Source organism: Schistocerca americana, chromosome 7, assembly GCF_021461395.2.
Source record: "Schistocerca americana isolate TAMUIC-IGC-003095 chromosome 7, iqSchAmer2.1, whole genome shotgun sequence".
Classification (NCBI taxonomy): domain Eukaryota; kingdom Metazoa; phylum Arthropoda; class Insecta; order Orthoptera; family Acrididae; genus Schistocerca; species Schistocerca americana.
The window spans coordinates 189,139,807-189,165,248 of record NC_060125.1 but is presented as its reverse complement, the minus strand read 5'-3'; the positions used below and the strand labels follow the sequence as shown (position 1 = coordinate 189,165,248).

The window sequence follows — 25,442 nt, the reverse complement described above, 5'->3', positions numbered from 1 at the left end:
ATGTTCTTTCCGCGAGAGCATGTATATTCCGTATGATTTCCGTGATTTTATGTCTGAATTTCGTGCAGTTCGTCTCGCTTGATAACTTTCTTTGTGCTCGCTTTTGTTTGTGAGGACCACGTGGTCGTGATCTAGTGAAAAAGTCTACAGTGCCAAGGCCACAGTGATCTTCCGCTGTGGAATATCTGAATTAATTGTGATTCTTATTTATGCTCATTTTATAGTAATTCACTTTAGTACAAATTTCATTCATTTATATCGCATGTTAAAATCAAGGGAACAGCCTCTCTTGTTACCTACGTGTCCTGTGCTGAAAGTTTTTAGTCCTTTTTCTTCCTGTTAGTCTCTCAAGTGCGTGTGAATGTGAGTGTTCGTGATTAAACGATCTTTTGATCATTCCTCTCCCATAGATCACAGATCTTGCAGGGGACTCCGAAGTAAAGTTCTAGATTTAATTAATATGCGACGTAATAGACTGAAGGCAACAGCAACCATCATATTATTCACTATACATATTCATGAGTGCAATTAATTTAACCGATATAATAAACGTTCTCTTACCAGAAGTTTTGTTTACGCTCTCACTGCTAAAATTCCACTCCATGCTTCATCCAGCTCAGATGTACGGCACATCCTACTGCATTCCGTTTGCGCGACAGTTGTACTGAGGCCATATTTTACCTCCCCCCCCCCCTCCCATATTCAGATTAATTCTAAAGATACCCCGTAATTTTAAAGGCACCTTTCACAATTACTTGATTCGCGCCAGAATGAATGTACTTTCTCTACGTATCTCTTTGCTGACGCCATGAGCGACTTCTGCATCGGCACCTGATCCCACTGATTCTGAAAGTGGCAGATGGCCAACTGTCTCAGCTGTCCAGCGCGGGAACCCACCGCTCGCTCCAGATCTGTACTTACTACAGCTCTGATGCATTCACTTCACGTATATGAAATAGCAAAACTGAAAATAAAGTAAAATTTGGTCTAACCTGCGAAAAAGGGGTGCCCTACAAACTCTGTCGCTGAACATCAGTGAGGTGTGGAGCCGACAGCTGTGTGGAGCAAGCATGTTGTGCCACACAAACAATGTTTGCAATAGACGTGTGTTCAGTTGTGGTCCTTTACTTATGTTGCTACTTACACCAAATCAAACCATAAGAAACTGCATAGTGATAAAAGCATGTGATTATGGTCGCAGACCGAGGAAAAGGCTTCTTGTCATAAGAAGGAGGTAGGAACTCGTGGGTAAGGAGAACTTACCTGCAGCTCCCGGTTAGCTACTAAACAGATTTTTTTCCTTGTATTCTTTTTTCTCGTCGGTCTTTTGTGCCCCCTCTGTGCATACGCCCTTGTCGGGGCCTATCTCTCCATTCCCTCGGTACGACCCCGCACACATCCCTGAAGTGCACTTGTTGCATGAAGGCAATGGCCATTGACCACCTTCCGCCTTTGCGCATAGTCTGCTCCTGTAAACCACTACTATGCAGAAGTGTCGTTGACAATGCAAAGAAAGGCAGCTGTTTGTCTATCGACTTCCGTACACACATACCATTTCCACGTGTTATCCTCTATTGTCGTATTGCCTTCTGGTCTTTAAACCTTTTATTGAAACCTAAGAACGAGTGGACTGTTTATCTCAATACTTTACAGTTATTACGATAGGAAAGCAGCAGTGCAAGCAAAGACGAGAAACTTTCGGGCCCACAGATGGACCATGCGTTGAAGTGTACATAACATGTTAGGGTAGAAAGAAAGAAACTTGAAAATTAAGGCAACAACGTGCCTCAGTTTATAAGGAGACTTGGACGTTCCACGATTTTGGAGGCAATCTTTCTGTTAGAAGAAGATTTGCAAGCAAATGCGAGCCTACACTTTTGAGGAGAGATGGTTAAAAAGAGATCTTATATTGTATTTGAGCAATCATAGAAAATATTTGGCTACTTAGGCCCTTCACGTGGATACTTCTAAACTTCCTTTCTTGTTAGAAGTTCACATGTTGAGAGACATGGCTGCAGTAAAATCACAAATCAAATCTTTATTGTCTCTCTACTTCTCAACGGAAGTCGGAAAGGGCATACTTCGTTTTATACGACTTATACATGAACTCACCTGCTCGTATAGTATCATAAAGTGGATCACCTACAGCTGTCTTTACGATGTTATTTATGAAATTGGTATCAGTTTCTGGGCTACAGCGCACCACTTTCAGGCCTTAACCGACGCTGAGGGGCTTAACTACAGTCGTATACGCGGTTAATCAGTCGCCAACATCTATGGTTCTTATGGCTCTGAGCACTATGGGACTTACCATCTATGGTCATCAGTCCCTTAGAACTTAGAACTACTTAAACCTAACTAACCTAAGGACAGCACACAACACCCAGTCGCCAACATCTATGAAGTGTTAACAACGATGTTATGTCTCCAACCATCAACTACCAACTCGTACAATGTAACGCGATGCTCGCTAACTTGTGACACATACTTTGAAGCGACAAAAGTCATGGGATAGCGATACTGTTGTAGGTGGTTGTAGTACCGTGTACACAAGGTATAGAAGGGCAGTGCATTGGCAGAGCTGTCATTTGCACCCACGTGGTTCATGTGTAACGGTTTACGACGTGATTGTGGCCGCGCGACGAGAATTAACGGACTTCGAACGCAGAATGGTAGTTGAAGCTAGACGCGTGGGACGTTCTATTTTTGGAAATATTTGGGGAATTCAATATTCCGAGAACCACTATGTCAAGAATGTGCCCTGAATGCCAAATTTGAGACATTACCTCTCACCATGGATAAAGCAGTAGGTGACGGCCTTCACTTAATGAATGAGATGGTTCAAATGGCTCTGAGCACTATGGGACTTAACTACTGTGGTCATCAGTCCCCTAGAACTTAGAACTACTTAAACCTAACTAACCTAAGGACATCACACACATCCATGCCCGAGGCAGGATTCGAACCTGCGACCGTAGCGGTCACGCGGTTCCAAACTGTAGCGCCTATAACCGCACGGCCACTACGGCCGGCTAAATGAATGAGAGCAGCGGCGTTTGTGTAAGACAACAAGCAACACTGCGTGGAATAACCGTAGAAATCAATGTGCGACGTACGACGGACGTATCCGGTAAGACAATGCGGCGAATTTGGCTTTAATGGGCTGTAGAAGCAGAGGACCGACGAGGTGCCTTTGCTAACAGCACGGCGTCGCCTGCAGCACCTTTACTCCGCTCGCGACGATATCAGTTGGACCCTAGAGGACTGGAAAACCGTGGCCTGGTCAGATGAGCTCCGACTTCAGTTGGTAAGAGCTGATGGTACGTTCAAGGCGTGGCGCAGACTCGTCGAAGCCATGGAGCCAAGTTGTAAAGAAGTATGCGAGCTAGTAGTGGCTCCGCAATAGTGTGGGTTGTGTTTACGTGGAAGGGACTGGGCCCTGTGGTCCAACTGAATCGATAACCGAATGGAAATGGTTATGTTCGGCTACGTGGAGACCATATGCTGCCATTCATAGACTTCATATTCATCAACAACGATGAAATTTTTGGTGGGTGACAATGCGCCCCGTCGCCAGGCCGCAATTGTTCGCGATTGATTTGAAGAACATTCTGGACAGTTCCAGCGAATGATATGGCCACCTAGATCGCCAGTCTTCAATTCCATCGAACATTAATGGGGCACAATTGAGAGATCAGTTCTTGCACAGCATGCTGCACCAGCATACCTTTGGAATTATGGTAGACTATAGAGGCAGAACTGCGGAAGAAGTGTGAGGCTAAACAAAGCCAAGCTCTAGAAAGCATCGAAGGTGAGTTAAAGAGGCTCCACAAGAAAATGCAGAAGGAGTTTTAGGTTTAAAAGAAAGGGTGAAAAGGGCAGGATGGTACGATAAAGATTGTAGAAAGGCAATGGAAGAGAGAAATGAGTGCAGGAAGAAAATGATAAACAGGACAACAAGATCTAATACAGAAGAATTCATAAGAAAAGGAAAGAGGCAGATAGGATTTGCAGAAGAAAGAAACAAGAGTTAGAGAGGAGATGGATTACGGAGCTAGAAGACGAGTATAATGATCAAGAAGTAAGAAAATTCTACAAGAGAGTTGAGGAACTGAAGAAAGGCTTCCAACCACGTACAGTATTGTGCAGAGATAAAGAAGGAAATTTTATAGGAGGAGAAGAACAGGTTCTAGACCGATAGGCCGAATATTTCAGCGAGCTGCTGAATGTCACTACAGAAAGAGAAGTTCTGGAAGAAAATGGAACAGGGTGACCAAGGGCGGCAGAATGTTAGTCAGGATGAAAGACCTGTGCCTATACCAACAATAGAGGAAGTTGGGAAGGCAATTAAAGGCCTAGGGAATAATAAGGCTCCAGGTAACGACATTTGAGCAATGATGATCAAGGGTGGAGGTGAACATCTAACAAGATTGTTACATCAGCTGATAGTGGAAATATGGGAAAATGAAGAGATGCCAGGCCAGTGGAACACGGCCATTATATTCCCGATTCATAAGAAGAAGAACAAAGCAAACTGTGAAAGTTATCGCTTGGTGTACAAAGCATTAGCCAAAGTCATTGCTATGAGACTTGCACCAATTACAGAAGAAATACTCGGAGACTACCAGTGCGGTTGTAGACAGGGCAGATAAACAACTGACCAGATCTTCATTATAAGGCAAATAAAGGAATAATGTTATGCATATAATTCGGATGTACACTAGCTTTTTGTAGACTTCAAACAGACCTACGATAGTATTAAAAGGAGAAAGCTATATGACACCTTAATGGAGACGAAATTCCCAAGTAAATTTACGAGGCTGGTACAAATGACCCTCACCAGCACAAAATGTGAGGTAAAAGTAGAATGAAAACTTTCTAAAGAATTTGAGGTCAGCCAAGGGTTAAGACAGGGTGTTGTAGTATCCACGCTACTCTTCAACATAGTATTGGAGAGAGTGATGCGAAGGGTGGAGATTGATAGCCGAGGTGGCACTCTGTTTAACCGTATGCACCAAAAAATAACTCATACCGATGAGATGCGTATGCTGCCTAGAAGTTGGAAAGAAATGGAAGAATGATTTGGCAGACTGGAAAAGGAGGCAGAACAGTTAGGTCTTAGAGTAAACAACACAAAAACACAGTACCTCTTTGCTTCTAGAAAAAATGTTGTTGTTAAAGAGAAATATATTAAGTTGAACAGAGGCAATTATGAGAAATGTGAGAAGTTACAATAGCTGGGAGTGCTGATTACGGAGGACAGTAGAATAAGAGAAGAAATAAAATATAGGATTGCTGCCGGAAATAGAGCTTACTGGGCTCTGATCATGATCCTTCAGTCACGTTGCCTGAGCAGAAAATCGAAGGTGACTGTCTATCGAACAGTCATAAGACCGGTGGTAATGTAGGGCTCAGAAACATGGACAATGACCGTAGCAGAAGAAGAGCTCTTGGGAAGATGGGGGAGGAAAATATTAAGAAAGATTATTGGAGCCGTGTGTGAGGCGGGGCAGTGGAGGATAAGGAAAAACAAGGAATTGGAAAAGCTGTATAGAAGTCCTGATTTGGCGAGTGAAATTAAGGGTAACACATTTAGATGGCTGGGCCAAGTAGAGCGAATGTCAGAGGATCGAGCTGTCAAAAAGGCTTACACAGGAAATCTAGGTGGCAAAAGAAACAAAAGAAGACACCGGAAACGATGGCTGGATGATGTGGAAAATGATTTGAGAAAGATTGGAGTCAGGAGATAGAGCAAACGATCAGAAAGTCGTCAGGATTGGGCTGTGATCATCAGAGAGGCCAAGGAGTAAGTAAGTAAGCGTTAGTATAGAGGCAGTATGGCACAACATTTCTGCACGGGACTTCCAAGAATTTACTGCACTATGCCGGGCAATAGGAATTCCGACAGATAGTAGGGGTCTCCCAAGACTCTCCTCACGTCAGTGTATACAAGGTTGGTTCCTTTCAGAGCATGCTGATGCAGTAGCCCCAGAATTATAAATTATATACAACTACTCGCACGACGAAAGACTGATACCAAAAGACTATAACGTTGTCCAAATTACACTAGTACTCAGACAAGGAAATAGGAGTAATCCGATTAATTATTGATCTATAGCACATGTATCGATCTGCAGGAGAATTTAGGAATATATACTGTGTTCGAATATTATGAACTGCCTCGAAGTTAACGGTCTATTGACACATAGCACAAATTTGGGAAATATCGCTGTTGTGAATCATAACTATCTCTTTTTTCGCAAGGACTAATAAGTGCTACCGACAGGGAGATCTCAAATTGATTCCGTATTTCTAGATTTTTCAGGTGGTTTTTGACATCGTCCCACACAAGAGACCTCTAATCAGATTGTGTGCCTACGGAATATCGCTTTAGTTGTGTGGCTGCATTCGTGATTTGCTGTTAGGAAGGTCACAGTCCGTAGTAATCGACTGTCAGCCGTCGAGTAAAACGTAAGTGGTCTGTACTGTTCCCCAAGGACTCTGAGCTGTTCCCCAAGGACGTGTTATACGCCCTCTGTTGCTCCTAATCTAAACAAACGATTTATCAGACAATCTGAGCAGTCCTCTTAGAATTTTTGCAGATGATGTCTCATTTACCGCCTCTTAAAGTCGTTTGGGGATCAAAAGCAATTGCAAAATGACCTATACACGACAGGTGTTTGTGCGAAAGGTAGGAATTGTCTCTGAATAATGGGAAGTGTGAGGTTATCCACGTGAGTACTGAAACAAATCCGTTAAAATTTGGTTACACGACAAGTCACACAAAGATGAAGGCTTTCAATGCAACGAAATACCTAGAATTACAGCTACAAACAACTTAAATTGGAGCCAACACATGGATGATGATGTGGGGAAGGAAAACAAAATACCACGTTTTATTGACGTAACACTTAGAAGCTGCAACATATCTACTAAGGAGACTCCCTGCACTACACTTATCCGTCCTCTGTTGCAGTACTGCTGTGGTGTATGGGATCTTTAACAAGCAGGATTGACGGAGGACTTCGAAAAAATCCAAAGAAGGGTGGCTTGTTTTGTATTAGCACGAGATAAGGGAGAGGTTGTCACGGGTGTGATAAGCGTGATGGGGTGGAAATCATAAACACAAAGGAGTTTATCGCTGTGATGAGGTCTTTTCACGAAATTTCAATCACAAACTGTTTCCTCTGAACATGATAATATTTTACCGTCGTCAACCTACGTAGAAACGAATGATCATAGTAATAATATAAGATAAATCAAAGGTCTTATGGAAAGATGGGGGTATATCGAAGAACTCTCTTTCAGGAAATAACAGTTATATTCCAGAGTCGTCATGCAGATGTAGATGTGGACGGTATCTTCTATTGTACGATTGTCTTCAGTTGTTTAAATTGCTTACTGAGACATGAGAATCAGTGGATTCTTTATTATAATTATTACGTTAGAAATCAAGTGGAAGTGACGAAAAGAAAGTTTCGGGCCCACAGATAATTATGCGGTGAACTGCACTTAAAATATTAGAGGACAAAGAAAGGAACAATAAATATAAGGTAACTGTGACGCTCAGTTTATGCAGTTTCTGGTGGCAGCCTTCCAGTTAGACGTAAATAAGCATATGAATGCGATCTTACACTTTTGAGTAGAGCTGTTTACAGTTGGTGTTTGACAGCAAGTAGAGGAAAGCTTTGGCTACGTAGGCTCTAAGTACGAAATACGCAAAGCTAATTTTGCTTTCCCCTTGCTTTTCGAAGGAAATCGGCAATGACGTATTTTGTTTTACTTGACTAATACAGTAACTCACCTGCTCTTACAGCGTACGGCGCAGCACACCAGCTGGCGACTCAGGGGGTTGCACCAAACGGTGACCGCACCTGCGCGGCGTATTGCCAACCAAGCGCTGGTACAGTGGCTAACCTGAGTGTGATTAGGCGGTTTCCCACACTCGTTTGGGCAAATGATGTGCTCATCTCTAAATTCCTCTCAGAGAATATGATACGCAGAGGTTTATGATGCGATTACATGCGGAACAAAGTTTATATGATTCACAGGTGACACACGCTACTTACGGCAGACATCCGGCCACAGAATTAAATTAAATAAAATTTGCAGTATACTAAAAAGCGGACCCCGTACTAGAAGGGAAATTGATAGGGAAAAGAAGAAGAAATGAACTTTCCGTTCCTTACTCTGTTGGGAAAGAAGCAGAAACACGGTTTTTGTGATAATTTACGGTCATGAATTTAGATACACACCATTTAGAAGCGTATTTAGTTTCACTTATTGTGCGACTGTCTTTTTCCCACACACCATGTAGATGTTATTTGCCACCATTAGTAGCGTAGAAAACATTTAAGAGCCTACAGTATGTCAAAAACCTATTCCCTACTTGACACTTTGATTTACATAAAACTCCACCCGGTTTCAGTAAAGGTGTATTCTATTCTAAAAAGTAAGGCTAATGAATAATACACATAAGTAATCAAGACAAATCAAAGGAATCATTGGAGCACTAATGTACTGAAGGCAACAAGTAACACTGAACTTTGTTGTAAGTTGTGAATTAGTGGGCGTCTCAAAGTGTGAAGGACAAATTTTAGATTTTGTGGTGTGTCTTCCTACATTGTTTATGTTCCTTTTATTCTTAACTTTGACTGTAGCCAAAAAAGTACAAAATTACTTACATGTTACGTGCGGTTTATAAGGACTGAATGTGACTACGTCTTCATAATCTCCCATTTTCACGATAGCAAACAGTCATCAAATATCACGGCAACTGAGATATGTAAAATACCGATTATACGAGAAAGAACATCATTGGAGAAGCAAGGCATAGTTGGACCACTGGAGAAAAAGCATTTCCAAATATGGAGCCCTCACAGATGGAAAACGTCACGTATGTAACACGAGAACTATAATTATTAAGGTAGCTTATGCAAAATTTTCTACTTTTATCGAGTTTTATAGTACGAGATGGAGTTAATTAACATTTAATACATATTACTAATTAGTGCAACCTGATAGATTTCATAGTTATTGTTTTAAACTTATTAATTTCAATTTAGCACAGACATGAGGTAATGTCGTCAAATACTTTTATAATCGATTCAGAATTGAAGACCTAAGGCATCTCAGATTCCGATACATGCAAATAATGGAGGTGTGGTTTGACTCTTCGATTTTTCTTTGTCGTCGATACTCACAAAAGCATGTAAGGCTAAGCAAATCTGGAAATCGTACCAATTACCGAACACAGAAAGAAGTTCTATATTTGGTGGTATAAACCTAACGTATTTGATAGTGTGGCATTGCGATTTATTGCTCTTACGTTTCCAAAGAAGTAATGTGTAGGCGACCACGTTATAGAGCAGTCCACTAATTCTTGATCGACGCTCGGCAGACATCTGTTCAAATTCTTGGAAAAATAAAAAAGCTTGGTGAAATGTGAATGAAACTACAGACATTAATAAAGTTATGAAAATAAACTTACTCGGATTTTTTATGACGGTCTTAACTTATTTTTATCTCATTCTCTCTTCCTTATCGCACAGTAATTACATCAACAGATTAATAGAGATGATGAAACAAAAGTACTTCCAGCTCTGTTTGCGAGTTTCTCGGAAATCAATGAAACTAATCCCCACCAAACAAAAAGTCAATAGCGTGAACATAGAAAGTACAAACCTGTAGTATTCGCCAGTGTTATTGTGAAACAGCTATTAAAACAGTGCAGAAAAGTACAAAACATTTTGAATGAAAAAACACGCGACACTGATTTTATGTTCCACAATATTTACTACCTTAAAAGCCCGTTTTCAGCTGTTACGCCAAAGTAGGGCACAAAAATAAATATGTGTAGCTGTAAACGTGTCTCTGAATCTGACGACAGCTTAACAAAAAATAATTTGAAAAATAACAACCACTGTACAATACTGCGTCGTTGTTTGTTTTTTCATTCATAATGCATAAAATATTCTGCCAGAAACGAACGGAACAGACGGTTAATGTCACCGTGGAATAATTTCAGGGAGATGATATAAACCCTTTCATGATGTCTTGTTATAGATACAATATCTTGTATCACTCAAGATTCGTATAGTATGTACATATTACTCTTAACGTATTTTATGCTCTTAATTGTGTAGTAAAAATGAGAGACCTTTTGTTCCCTTCTTCTTTTGGTTTTCTATAGTAACATTCAAGGAATGCACAAATGAACCAGGAAAATATTCCATTTAAATTATTAGACTTTCAAGGCATCTTAATCATATAACTAAGCGTTATAGCTACTCTTATCGTTTACAAAAATCTGACCGCACGTTTTGACCTTGACCTAACGCCACATTAATTTTCACTACGGTTTGTGTTCTTGGAAAAAAACTGTTCCATAATATGTATGTGGAGAGGAAAGCAAAGGTATTTTGATGGTTAGTACCGTTAATGTCATACTAAACGACCGCTCACTGTACCTCAGAAAAGACTGATTGGTGCCCTGTCGCTGTAAGTCAGTGTGAGTCATATCGAGGTTATTAGTCACACACGTAAAATAATCAGTACCTTATGTAAGCAAATATGCGAGGCGTACGTACGATTTTGTTTGGTGGTATAGCGTGAAGTCGCTGAAAGTAACATAAAAGTAACAGAAGTATCACATAACTAGCCACCAAGCTTCTCTAGCCCACGATGTGGTTCAGTTTCTTCTGGAGAGACTGCAGCAAGTAATGACTGTGTGGTCAAAACATAGCACAAATGTCGAACGCAGGGCTCTTCAGTATAAATGTACTGATCAAATCATATAAGACGGCAGCAATTTCAACTTTCGCCTGAGGTATGCCGGTGAATTAAAATCCGATACTGTAAAGTTAAGGTGGGTGAGGCTTTTGAAACGATTAACAAGTGTTGGGCTTAGTGAGTAGTTATCTACGTGTTTTTGCTCTTTTGACGAAGTAACGTAAGCTGGCGGGAGCAGCCTTTATGAATGCAGTTTCACATGAATGCGTGGAGGCGGTTGACCGCTGCAGCGAACTACTTACCAGAAGCTCTGGAAGCGAGGCGTGGTGCGAAGGACCAGCGTACCACTGCGACGAGGCTGGTTTATTTAACAGTAGGTGGGAGTGGCGAGGAATTGGGACACCCCGGGCCTGAAGAAGAGGGAGAGTAGGGGGAGAGGTCCGGTGAGCGACTGAGGAAGGGGTCCGTGGTGGGGAGGGGGAGCCACAGTGCAAGCCAAAAGACTCGTTTTCCGATTGGCCGGCCTGCGAACGTGCGTCAGAGGCGGTGCCACCGCCGGCGGCCGCGCCGCGCCGCGCACGCGACGTGACTGATAGAGGCGGCACCACCACGCCACCAACACCGCCCGCCACCACCGCGGCACCAACACCAGCGCAACACCGGCCTGCCAATCAAGCTTTTTAATTGAACCGCGCCGGTCTTGGCGGGGAAGCCTACCGCACAGAGACGGCTAATGCGTGCGTGGGCGGCTGGCTGCCTACCCACCGATGCCTACCCGCATACGTAAGTCCGTCATCCCACGCTACTACCCACGGGGTGCAGCCCTCGTCCTTGTTTGTTTCGTGACGTCACATCTGCAGACGATCAGGCAAGGTCTTATCTGGACGCGGAAGAGAGAGGTACTTTTGCCAAATAAGTACATGTAGAACAGGAAAACTACCGTAAGCTACCGTAGACTATCGTAAGAAAGCGTAGACCGCGGTAATTTTCCTTGTAGGTTTGGTCAGTTAAGATCGTAACCGTATTACCGGTATATTAGGTGTGTTGCATATCTGTCTTTCCGGATTAGGCTAGAAAACTGAGGTGGTGAACTATCTAGAAACTGAGTTTGAATATACAGCGTGGTCCATTGATCGCGACCGGGCCAAACATCTCACGATAAAGCGTCAAACGAATAACTACAAAGGACAAAACTTGTCTAGCTTGAAGGGGCAAACCAGATGGCGCTATGGTTGGGCCGCTAGATGGCGCTGTCATAGGTCAAACGGATATCAACTACGTTTTTTTAAATAGGAACCCCCATTTTTTGTTGCATATTCGTGTAGTACGTAAAGAAATATGAATGTTTTGTTGGACCACTTTTTTCGCTTTGTGATAGATGACACTGTAATAGTCACAAACATATGGCTCAATATTTTAGACGAACAGTTGGTAACAGGTAGGTTTTTTAAATTAAAATACAGAACGTAGCTACGTTTGAAGATTTTATTTCATTTGTTCCAATGTGACACATGTACCTTTGAGAACGCATGCTGTTACAGCGTGATTACCTGTAAATACAACATTAATGCAATAAATGCTCAAAATGATGTCCGTCAACCTCAATGCATTTGACAATACGTGTAACGATATTCCTCACAACAGCGAGTAGTTCGCCTTCCGTAATGTTCGCACATGCATTTACAATGCGCTGACGCATGTTGTCAGGCGTCGTCGGTGGATCACGATAGCAAATATCCTTCAACTTTCCCCACAGAAAGAAATCCGGGGACGTCAGATCCGGTGAACGTGCGGGCCATAGTATGGTGCTTCGACGACCAATCCACCTGTCATGAAATATGGTATTCAATACCGCATCAACCGCACGCCAGCTATGTGCCGGACATCCATCATGTTGGAAGTACATTGCCATTCTGTCATGCAGTTAAACATGTTGTAGTAACATCGGTAGAACATTACGCAGGACATCAGCGTACATTGAACCATTTAGATTGCCATCGATAAAATGGGGGCCAATTATCCTTCTTCCCATAATGCCGCACCATACATTAACCCATCAAGGTCGCTGATGTTCCAGCTTGTCGCAGCCATCGTGGATTTTCCTTTGCCCAATAGTGCATATTCTGCCGGTTTACGTTACCACTGCTGGTGAATGACACTTCGTCGCTACATAGAACGCGTGCAAAAATTCTGTCATCGTCCCGTAATTTTTCTGGTGCCCACTGGCAGAACTCTACACGACGTTCAAAGTCGTCGCCATGAAATTCCTGGTGCATACAAATTTGGTGCGGGTGCAATCGATGTACATGTAGCAACACCGACGTTTCTGAGATTCCCGATTCTCGCCCAATTTGTCTGCTACTGATGTGCGAATGAGCCGCGACAGCAGCTAAAACACCTACTTGGGCATCATCATTTGTTGCAGGTGGTGCTTGACGTTTCAAATGTGGCTGAACACTCTTGTTTCCTTAAATAACGCAACTATCCGGCGAACGGTCCGGACACTTGGATGATGTCGTCCAGGACACCGAGCAGCATACATAGAACACGCCCGTTGGGTATTTTGATCACAAATGGCTAAATGGTTCAAATGGCTCTGAGCACTATGCGACTCAACTGCTGAGGTCATCAGTCGCCTAGAACTTAGAACTAATTAAACCTAACTAACCTAAGGACATCACACACATCCATGCCCGAGGCAGGATTCGAACCTGCGACCGTAGCGGTCACGCGGTTCCAGACTGAAGCGCCTTTAACCGCACGGCCACACCGGCCGGCTATTTTGATCACAACAGCCATACATCGACACGATATCGACCTTTACTGCAATTGGTAAACGGTCCGTTTTAAGATGGGTAATGTATAACGAAGCAAATACCGTCCGCACTGTCGGAATGTTACGTGACACCACGAACTTATACGACTGTGACTATTACGGCGCCATCTGTCACAAAGCGAGAAAAGGGTGCTAACTAAACCATTCATATTTCTTTACGTACTACACGATTATGTAATAAAACTGGGGGTTCCTATTTTAAAAAAAAAACGCAGTTGATATCCGTTTGACCTATGGTAGCGCCATCTAGCGGGACAACCATAGCGCCATCTGGTTTCCCCCTTCAAGCTAGAAGAGTTTCGTTCTTTGTAGTTTTTTCGTTTGATGCTTATTTCGTGAGATTTTGGCCCGGTCACTATCAATGGACCATCCTGTATAAAGTTCCATGTAAGCTATGAGATATTGATGTTGCACATGGTTATCCTCCAGTCTTTTTCTTATAAGTATACAGTACTCACAGCAGAATTGAAATTTGTATTGTTGGTTGGTTGGTTGATTCGGGGGAGGTGTCCAAACAGTGAGGTCATCGGTCCCCTTGGTTTAGGGTAAGATTGGGAAGGAAGCGGGCTGTGCCGTTTCAAAGGTACCATTCTGGAAATTCCCTGAAACGATTTTGGGAAATCATGGAAAACCTAAATCAGGATGGCCGGACACGGATTTGAACCGTCGACCTCGCGAATACGAGTCTAGTGTGCTAACCACTGTTCCAACTCGCTCGATAATTTACATTGTTAAGTCAGGTTTTATTGGAAATCTGATGGTTTGTAACGTGAAACAGATGTATGTTGTAGTAAAGAAAGGAAAAAAAATCAATACGGATTAATCACATAGCGCTTGAAAGCGCAATTTCCTCAAAAGAAGGTAAGATTTCAAAAATGCAAAAAAAAAAAAAAAAAAACCATATCAAACATCGCTTCGATACTGCACCCAGCGTAAATAACACATGTTTCTGTTGATGTTAAACAACTTCCGCATTTATCAGTTATAACGGGAAACTCCTGCCTTTGATCATGATGAAGATCGTTCTGTTGAGTACAAAATAACGACAATAATTGTATACATTTTTTGTGTTCGTGGATGTCAACTGGGCTTGTATCGAAAGCATTTGTTCTGGTTACATAAAAGCGCAGAAGTGAAACGCGCAGCTAAACGTTTGCACTTATAAAATGCAGTTTATGTTTTGTAAAATTATAAAATATGCTGTGGACTAACGCTGAACAATGTGCGGCTCTAATTATGTGTAAAACAAATAAACAAACAAAAAACAGTTCCTCTCTCACATTGATATATGTTTCTTTCCCTACCAATGCTACAGACACTATAGGTAAATCTACCATTTATTACGTCATTTATATAGTGCACCAAAACTACCGAACCGCAGTTTCAAGAGCGCAACTTTAAATGTATGGGCTTGTTCTTCCTTTGTGCAGTCTATTGTCGGAAGCAGGAAAACCTACGGCTACACTCCAAAAGCCACCTTACGACGTGTAACGGAGGCTACTTCTGTTACCACAATCTATTCCCCCTTCCAAGTTCCATCAGTGTTGGAAGAACGGTTCAAATGGTTCAAATGGCTCTGAGCACTATGGGACTTAACATCTTAGGTCATAAGTCCCCTAGAACTTAGAACTACTCAAACCTAACTAACCTAAGGACATTACACACATCCATGCCCGAGGCAGGACTCGAACCTGCGACCGTAGCGGTCACGCGGTTCCAGACTGAAGCGCCTAGAACCGCTCAGCCACACCGGCCGGCGTTGGAAGAACAAGTATCGGTAAACTTCCGTAACAGTTTTAATCTCTCCGGTATACATCTACTCATACAGCTACATGACTACTCTGCAGGTCGCACTTAAGTGCTTGGTAGAGTGTTCATATAACCACTTTACATTATTTTCTACCGTTTAAAGTTGGAAAACTAATCTTTCGTGTGCGAGCTTTAGGTTTCCCTGTTGGTATTTTATTACGACGATTGTTGTCCCTTCTTAGATGAATTACATTTCGTTAAGATTCTCCCAGTGAATCTTAGCCTAGAATCTCCATTTTCTACAGTTGGTTTAATGTAATCATTCCACTCAAGGTCGCTAGCGATGGTTGTTCCTAGGAATATTACGATTGTTTCTGCTTCCAGTGTACCGCCGATAAGGTTCTCAAACACTATTTTATCCCCTCGACTATTTGTTCGAAGTACATTTATTTACTTTTAGTGTGACCTGCCAGTCTCTACTTCAACCGTCGATGCTCAGCAGGTCTTTCTTCATTTCAGTACGGTCATTAGACGTTATAACCTTTCTAAAGGCAACAGCATTGTCCACGAACAGACCCTTGAAGTTTCCGAAGCTGTTCATTAGATCATTTGTATGTTGTCTTTACGAAATAAGTGCAGAAGCTTTAGGAGATGATAGGCTGAATGTAGATGACTGTTTTGGCTAAATGAACGTGGGTTCTGTAAAGCATAACAATGGCGCCATAAAAAATCAACATGCCTTCAGTTCGTTTCGTACATGGGTAAAAGACGATAGAGAATTGTATGTTGTAACTTGTACAGTTATAGATGGAAAGAACTTGCAGGCATACAGTCGTCCTCTGTTGGTGCTGAAAATACAAAAAGACGTATTGCATCTGCAGTCGTACTGAATTCCCAAATGGGAGAATATTTGAAGGTGTTCATTGTTAGAGGGTTAAACTAGGTGAAGATATTCACGCTTCTGATCGATATTAACGTGTATTTATGTGGTTTAGTTTCGAAGAAGCAGTCTTCCTCCTGTTGGATTGCAAGTAGTGTATATTTCATTCTTAATATATTTAACGCTACGTGCAAAAGTATTTGATGGGCTGTAGATGGTCGTCATCTACAAAAGTTGAATCAAATGGAGGAATTGATAGTAAATAATTTTCGCAGATAGATGTACGACTTTTGCACCAAAGGGTATTAGCATCGGTTTTGCTTAGCACAAAAACTATGAATCGCGATATCTACTGTGGTGTCACCGCCAGACACCACACTTGCTAGGTGGTAGCTTAAATCGGCCGCGGTCCATTTAGTACATGTCGGACCCGCGTGTCGCCACTGTGTGATCGCACACCGAGCGCCACCACAAGGCAGGTCTCGAGATACGGGATAGCACTCGCCCCAGTTGTACGACGACATTGCTAGCGACAATACGGACGAAGCCTTCCTCTCATTTGCCGAGAGACAGTTAGAATAGCCTTCTGCTAAGTCCATGGCTACGACCTAGCAAGGCGCCATTAGCCTTACCTACTTTGAGAGTTATCGTATAAATGTCTCAAGAAGAACGTTGTAAGCCAACAAAGATTAAAAGTTAAGTATAAAGCAGCTACGTACTTTTCTTGCTACCATTCAATAGTTATCCTGTTCCAGACTTGACGCCAGTCGGCGTGTGTGTACGCGTGCCTTTCGGCTCCCTTCTCAATGTGGCGTAGCTAGCTTGTTACGCCACAACATCTACCGTTGATTTCCTTGAACTGAAAGTATAGACTCCTCCCGTCTTGGGTCTAACATTTCATATTACCATGGGGAGAGTTGATACGCATCTCTCTAAATTATTCTGAATATATTTACTGTACGAGGAAGATTACTGTGTATGTTACTGACGGGCCTTCAATATTATATAACAATCCTATGAGCACTTCATAGACGGGCTGTCTGCAGTTCACTGCTCATTATGTGTAACATATAATGTTCGTAGTTGTAGTAGGTTCGAAGGACGACTAAGAAACTGCTAATGATATAAACTACCATAATTTTAATCAATATGATTCGGACTTTGATTCCCCAAATATACCATCACTTACCGTAAAATCTAGAACGTCATGTTCTCCACTACGCCTTCTGTGTTTGCCCAGTCTTTCCCACACAAATCTCTCTCTAGATAAATAAGTTCCCTCCAGATGTACCACTTCCATAATGCCATCAGAACTTCTGTGCGTCCAGCAAATATCTTAATCAAACGTAAATTGGTCTCTGTTCCTGCATACGATTAAAGCACTATTTACATAATCCATAATCATCGTCGACAACAGCAGCAGCAGCAACAGCTTCACAACCAGACCTAGAAAACAGTCCCCTAAAGTCTGACGCACACATTACGGTTTTCAGTATATTGCATTAATGTCAGTTCCTATTGTCAACTGCCGACCTCCCATTCCATCGTCGTCTCGGTCTTTTATTATGATGCGGAACCTCCTACCTCCATTTCATTCCTATCTCTGTCATTTGTCCACTCTTGTCCATTAGCTTGTTTTCCTGTCTACTCCAGCAGTTACCATGAGGCTTCACTCCATTATTTGTTGAAAAGTTTCAGTTTTCGAACGATTTTAGCGTTTCAGTCCATGTCTAAATGGTAATACACACTGACTGTAAACTTCCCCTTTTAAGTATAATGAAAAATTCTCGAAGCGGATCTGATTCCCACTATCAGTGTAATACCTTTGACGTATACGTTCTTCAATAATGCCAGGTGACTCAATGCCTCCTTTCTCAAAGGAAGAATATTGTTTGTTCAGCATTGCCCAGGCATGTATTTATTGTTAGTCCATCTCCTGCTTTCCCCTTTCCCGCTCTGTCTTCTTCCTCCCTTCTCTCTGTCAATCTCTTCCACCTCCCCTCTCTGTCCACCTTCACCAGCTCTCACTCTCTGCTCACATCTGCTCTTGCCCCTTTCTCTGCCCATTTACTCCATCCCATTCTATGTACCTTCTCCCCAAACCTCTACGTGAATTTCCTCCTCCACTCACTCTTTCTCCTTCTCCCCAATCTCTCTGTCCATCTCGTCCTCCTCGACTCCATTTCCTTCACACCGTTTCTCTGACCACCTACCCCATCTCCATTCCCTATGTAGCTCCTCCTGCTCCTCTCCCTCCCCACCTACTCCGCCCATCTTACCCTTCCATATATCTGTCTGTCCTTCTCCTGCTCCCCCTTCTGTCTCCGTATTATCACCCACATCATAACAGACTGTTGCTGGTCCTTATCCTCACAGTGTTATATTTCCAGACAGTAAGTAATACGTCTACCAAATTTGGTCTAATCGGTCCAGGTGTTTAGAAGGTGCTTTATACTCGTGTCTTTGCCAATGTACACACATGTCAAGCACATTTCACATATACTTACCACGTTCCACACACATTTGTAAAATTTTTCATCTGTATCTCTACCTAATTTCGCCCTGCAATTTAGTTTCTACACCACTCAGTGTTTATGATGTCTTGTCCCCTGAACTACGTGCTATACAACACTGACCCTCATGTTAAGAAGAAAACAGAACCAGAACACCTTGAACGGCTGTATATAGGCCGTTAATAGTCACAGAACATGTACATTATGATGTTCTGTAGAAATGATTAGCATTTGAACCATGTATACCCGCGGTTTCACGTTCAACATTGATATAGCTGGTCAGCACCACCTACCGGTGAAATGTACCTGGGGCTCTCGTTGTCGCTATAAACCGAAGGTAACGGATCAGTGTGACTTGATCAGACGTGTAGGATGCCTCGCAGACGTATGTGCGAACAGTACTGTCAGGTCAATGAGTTGGAAAGAGGGCGCATTATTGGCATGAGAGAAGTGATGCTTCCATCCAGGAAATTGCTGCTCTTTGCGACAAAGTGTTTCGGCAGTGCAACGGGTGTGAGCAGAATGGTTCACTGGAGGCCGCAGAACACGAAGATATGGGTCAGGTCGCACCACCTAGACTACCCCCGCCCCCCACCCCTCCCCGAGAAGATCGACACCTCATCCGAATAGCACTGCAGGGCAAGGCTGCGTCCTGCTCTGCTCTGGCGCAACACTGGAACAATGTAACACACCATACACTATCCGGGGTGACAGTCCGCCGCCGTTTATTACGGCATGGATTACGTGCACTTTCGCCACTTCTCTGCCTTCCTTTGTCGAATGTGCAGAAACATGCTAGACGGCAATGGTGTATGGGACGACGTCAGTGGGAATAGGAATGGCATCAGATAGTGTTTTCGGACGAATTCAGGTTCTGTTTATGCAAGAATGGTGGCTGAATTTTGGTTCGTCGCAGACAAAAAAATGGGTCTGAGCACTATGGGACTCAACTGCTGAGGTCATTAGTCCCCTAGAACTTAGAACTAGTTAAACCTAACTAACCTAAGGACATCACAAACATCCATGCCCGAGGCAGGATTCGAACCTGCGACCGTAGCGGCCTTGCGGTTCCAGACTGCAGCGCCTTTAACCGCACGGCCACTTCGGCCGGCTCGTCGCAGGCAGGGGGAGCGTCATCACAGTGGCTGCATACGTACAAGACGTAGCGTGCCAACTCGAGGTCTTGCGGAGTGGGATGCTATTGCGTTCAATCCTAATCACAGTGGTGCGTGTCCAGGGCACTGTTACCAATGTGACTCATGTGAATGACATCCTGTGAAACGTAGCCATATTCTTTCTGCACTGCACTCCAGAAGCCATTTTGCAGCACAACAATGCATAACCACATGTTACTACACGAACACGTCCCTTCTTGGTATCATAGGATGTCAGCCTTTTGCCCTGGCCCGCCAGATCACCAGACTTGTCGCCAGTCCAAAATGTGTGGGATATGGTGAAACGACGGGCGCAGTGCTGTGATCCAGTGCCAGCCACCACAGATGAACTTTGGAATCAGGTGAATGCGGCATGGATGGCTATACCACAGGACACCATTCACGCCTTGTACACGTTGGTGCACTCACGCAGGGAAAAATTTACCAGGGCCCATGACGGACCCTGTGCCTAGCTGAACCGAGGTGACTGAAATGTTAATTATTTCTGCAGAAGATACTAATGTACATGTCCTGTCAAATATGAAAGCGATATGTCTAGTCGCTAAAGGTGTTGTGCATTTTTTTTTTTTTTTGAACATGAGTTAATTTTGTTGATTGAGTCAGTGGTATACGTAAATGCTCTCGGCAAAATGTGTAGCGAATACAGTCAGTAGTAAAGAAGTTAGTAAAGAAGTAATAAATTAAAATGTCGTGTCTGATGCTAAGGTTCCACTGCACGAACAGCGAAAATACAGGAAGCGATAAACTTTTTCCTTTCTCCATTTTGTGGAGGTTGTCAGCGAGAAAGTTGTAAATCATGTGTAAAGTTCGTTGCAAGTCGCTAACTGGTCTCATTCTCAAGTACTGGATGAATATAATCGGGCTCTTTTCGCATCATGAGTTACGATACTTTTTCGCTCCCATACCCACCCCTTTGACTGGTAGGTGGTTATTACGTCACAACAGTTATTTTCAGATAGTGAGAGATATGTGTACCAAGTTTGTACGAAATCAGTTCAGTGGTTTAGGAGAACTTGTGGGACATACATACATCATCCAAATAGACATACGTACGATTATGTACATTTATTTCTATAATATGTATGGATTCACGTCTTGAAACCGATATTCACTTCAGACGATATTTCATTTCTTTGTTAGATTAAAATCTAATAATTTTTATATAGTTAGTAAGAATTTTAGTACAGATCTTGCAACGAAGAGAGGGAACTGATGGTTGTACATCTATAACTTTCTGTGTATTGCCTGTCTCCTTTATTATGAACTGGTACAAAGCTGTAATCATTACAACAGTTATCAGTTTTCGAGATTTGTCTCCCTTCAGTGACATTCTGTAAATAAATATATTCGTTCGTTTGAATTATTTTTTCTCCAGATGAATCCTTTTACTACTGAAATACCTTCATATCCATACGCCTTTCTTATTGTCGTATCAGCCATCTTAGTGGACGTATCGTATGTAATTACTCCCAGAATATCATTGCTTCATCACAATTATTAAATATTTCTCGAAAATTACACAAACATTTTAATAAACATTCAGTACGACGGGAAAGCTTCAAGAATAACACGTAAATAAACGTTGGAACACTGGTGCAGTTTTTTTTCCGTTTCTCAGTTCCTTTGGCATCTGCCATCATAAATCATGAAATAAAATATTCTGTCAAATTTTGTTTCTGTTTTATTTTCTTCATACATTTATAGTTTTTAGTCTTTTACTTCCCTCATACTGTAAGTTTTATTACATTTGGCATATTTAATGTGGCATCTTTTCTGTCATTCGCACTGTCTCTTCGATAGTTGCCGAGAGCCATTTTTAATTTCTTTATTTTTCTTCCTACCTACAAATTTTTCTGTGTTTTTCGTAAGTCACGTTGTTAAATGGTTTCCTCCTCCATCTGTGTTTGTTTTTTTCATGAACTTGTTTCTTTTGTCCACTTAGTATACCCATCCATTAGTATGTAATTTCTGATTTCCTACCTGACGAATTGGTTTCTTCCAAGCTTCTATTTTTACGTACTATTTGTATTGCTAATGTGTCGCCGTTTGAAACTTCAAAATACACTCCTGGAAATTGAAATAAGAACACCGTGAATTCATTGTCCCAGGAAGGGGAAACTTTATTGACACATTCCTGGGGTCAGATACATCACATGATCACACTGACAGAACCACAGGCACATAGACACAGGCAACAGAGCATGCACAATGTCGGCACTAGTACAGTGTATATCCACCTTTCGCAGCAATGCAGGCTGCTATTCTCCCATGGAGACGATCGTAGAGATGCTGGATGTAGTCCTGTGGAACGGCTTGCCATGCCATTTCCACCTGGCGCCTCAGTTGGACCAGCGTTCGTGCTGGACGTGCAGACCGCGTGAGACGACGCTTCATCCAGTCCCAAACATGCTCAATGGGGGACAGATCCGGAGATCTTGCTGGCCAGGGTAGTTGACTTACACCTTCTAGAGCACGTTGGGTGGCACGGGATACATGCGGACGTGCATTGTCCTGTTGGAACAGCAAGTTCCCTTGCCGGTCTAGGAATGGTAGAACGATGGGTTCGATGACGGTTTGGATGTACCGTGCACTATTCAGTGTCCCCTCGACGATCACCAGTGGTGTACGGCCAGTGTAGGAGATCGCTCCCCACACCATGATGCCGGGTGTTGGCCCTGTGTGCCTCGGTCGTATGCAGTCCTGATTGTGGCGCTCACCCGCACGGCGCCAAACACGCATACGACCATCATTGGCACCAAGGCAGAAGCGACTCTCATCGCTGAAGACGACACGTCTCCATTCGTCCCTCCATTCACGCCTGTCGCGACACCACTGGAGGCGGGCTGCACGATGTTGGGGCGTGAGCGGAAGACGGCCTAACGGTGTGCGGGACCGTAGCCCAGCTTCATGGAGACGGTTACGAATGGTCCTCGCCGATACCCCAGGAGCAACAGTGTCCCTAATTTGCTGGGAAGTGGCGGTGCGGTCCCCTACGGCACTGCGTAGGATCCTACGGTCTTGGCGTGCATCCGTGCGTCGCTGCGGTCCGGTCCGAGGTCGACGGGCACGTGCACCTTCCGCCGACCACTGGCGACAACATCCATGTACTGTGGAGACCTCACGCCCCACGTGTTGAGCAATTCGGCGGTATGTCCACCCGGCCTCCCGCATGCCCACTATACGCCTTCGCTCAAAGTCCGTCAACTGCACATACGGTTCACGTCCACGCTGTCGCGGCATGCTACCAGTGTTAAAGACTGCGATGGAGCTCCGTATGTCACGGCAAACTGGCTGACACTGACGGCGGCGGTGCACAAATGCTGCGCAGCTAGCGCCATTCGACGGCCAACACCGCGGTTCCTTGTGTGTCCGCTGTGCCGTGCGTGTGATCATTGCTTGTACAGCCCTCTCGCAGTGTCCGGAGCAAGTATGGTGGGTCTGACACACCGGTGTCAATGTGTTCTTTTTTCCATTTCCAGGAGTGTAGTTTAACATCGCCATATTCTAAACAATTTTTATTATTTCTTAAAATACAATTTCGTATTTTCGATATGATTTTTGGTAGCTCAGTTTACTATTTACTTTCCCCTGAAAAATATTTACAGAAAGAGAATTATTGTTCTTCGAAAATTATATTAAACGTTTGAGCGTTATCACTTCTGGTATCATAGTCGGGCGTGTGGATGCTGAAGACGGGCAGCAGCCTTTTCAATAGTTATAAGGGCAGCAGTTTGGATGCTCGACTCATATAGCCTTGAAACACCAACCAAATTGCCTTGCTGTGCTGGTATTACGAACGGCTGAAAACAACGGGAAAAACAGTCATTTTTCACTAGGTAAATGATGATGATTATCTTCTTTCGTATAATATTCCGGAGATAAAATAGTTCCCCCTTCGGATCTCCAGGCGGGGACCACTCAGAAGGATGTCGTCATCAGGACAAACAAAACTGGCGTTCGACGGTTTGGAGCATGGAATGCTGGGCCCCTTAATCGGGTTGGTAGATTAGAAAATTTAAAAAGGGAAATGGATAGGTTAAAATATCTCCGGCGTATTACTGATGTAAAGACTTACTGTCGGCCTGTTCCCATTTTGGTTTGCACTGGACTACGATACGTGTCGTTATAAGGACATCGCGCATTGTTTCAAAGTTTTGAAGAGGGACATTTACCTGCTGGGATATTTTTATGTGCTGTATGTAATATACTCATCGCTACCAAATATCAGCCAATTCGAAGATATCTAAATAAAGGTCGCGAAGTAACAAAAATTTTAACACTGCAACCAAGACTGCTTGTTTCTTCGTATCAGTTTTTGATGGTATTAATCAAGAGGATTAGCCCACTCTTCGACAGTTACTTTTGTACACTTTTCAAAAGCACGGTTGAATGTAAGAGATTAGGGTTATAAGATCCCGTCAACGACGGAGCTGTTAGAGACGTGGCACAATCTCGACCGGGAGAGGGATGGTAAAGGAAATCCGACGTGCCGTTTTCAGAGAAACTATCCCAATAATTGCCCCTTAGGAGCTTTAGAGAAATAACTACAAGTAGAAACTTCCTGGCAGATTAAAACTGTGTGCCCGACCGAGACTCGAACTCGGGACCTTTGCCTTTCGCGGGCAAGTGCTCTACCACCTGAGCTACCGAAGCACGACTCACACCCGGTACTCACAGCTTTACTTATGTCAGTATCTCGTCTCCTACATTCCAAACTTTACAGAAGCTCTCCTGCGAACCAGGCTGTTCTCATTTCTACTACTTCTCATTACCTTCGTCTTTCTCCGATTTACTCTCAAACCATACTGTGTACTCATTAGACTGTTCATTCCGTTCAGCAGATCATTTAATTCTTCTTCACTTTCACTCAGGATAGCAATGTCATCAGCGAATCGTATCATTGATATCCTTTCACCTTGTATTTTAATTCCACTCCTGAACCTTTCTTTTATTTCCATCATTGCTTCCTCGATGTACAGATTGAAGAGTAGGGGCGAAAGGCTACAGCCTTGTCTTACACCCTTCTTAATACGAGCACTTCGTTCTTGATCGTCCACTCTTATTATTCCCTCTTGGTTGTTGTGCATATTGTATATGACCCGTCTCTCCTTATAGCTTACCCCTACTTTTTTCAGAATCTCGAACAGCTTGCACCATTTTATACTGTCGAACGCTTTTTCCAGGTCGACAAATCCTATGAAAGAGTCTTGATTTTTCTTTAGCCTTGCTTCCATTATTAGCCGTAACGTCAGAATTGCCTCTCTCGTCCCTTTACTTTTCCTAAAGCCAAACTGATCGTCACCTAGCGCATTCTCAATTTTCTTTTCCATTCTTCTGTATATTGTTATTGTAAGCAGCTTCGATGCCTGAGCTGTTAAGCTGATTGTGCGATAATTCTCGCGCTTGTCAGCTCTTGCCGTCTTCGGAATTGTGTGGATGATGCTTTTCCGAAAGTCAGATGGTATATCGCCAGACTCATATATGCTACACACCAACGTGAATAGTCGTTTTGTTGCCACTTCCCCCAATGATTTTAGATATTATGATGGAATGTTATC

The 25,442-nt window shown here is 43.1% G+C and overlaps 1 protein-coding gene across 2 annotated transcripts in view; it reads right to left on the bottom strand.

Annotated features, from left to right (window-relative positions):
• Window positions 1-25,442, bottom strand: part of LOC124622118 (neuroendocrine convertase 1-like) — a 497,126-nt gene that overhangs the window by 405,383 nt on the left and 66,301 nt on the right. The window contains exon 1 of one of the 2 annotated variants that reach the window (XM_047147728.1): window positions 11,034-11,237. The exons of the other annotated variant lie outside the window; for it this stretch is intronic. The gene's annotated coding sequence lies outside the window, so the exon portion shown is untranslated. Of the gene's footprint in view, window positions 1-11,033; window positions 11,238-25,442 lie in introns of those variants that run through there. 2 annotated transcript variants of the gene reach the window in all.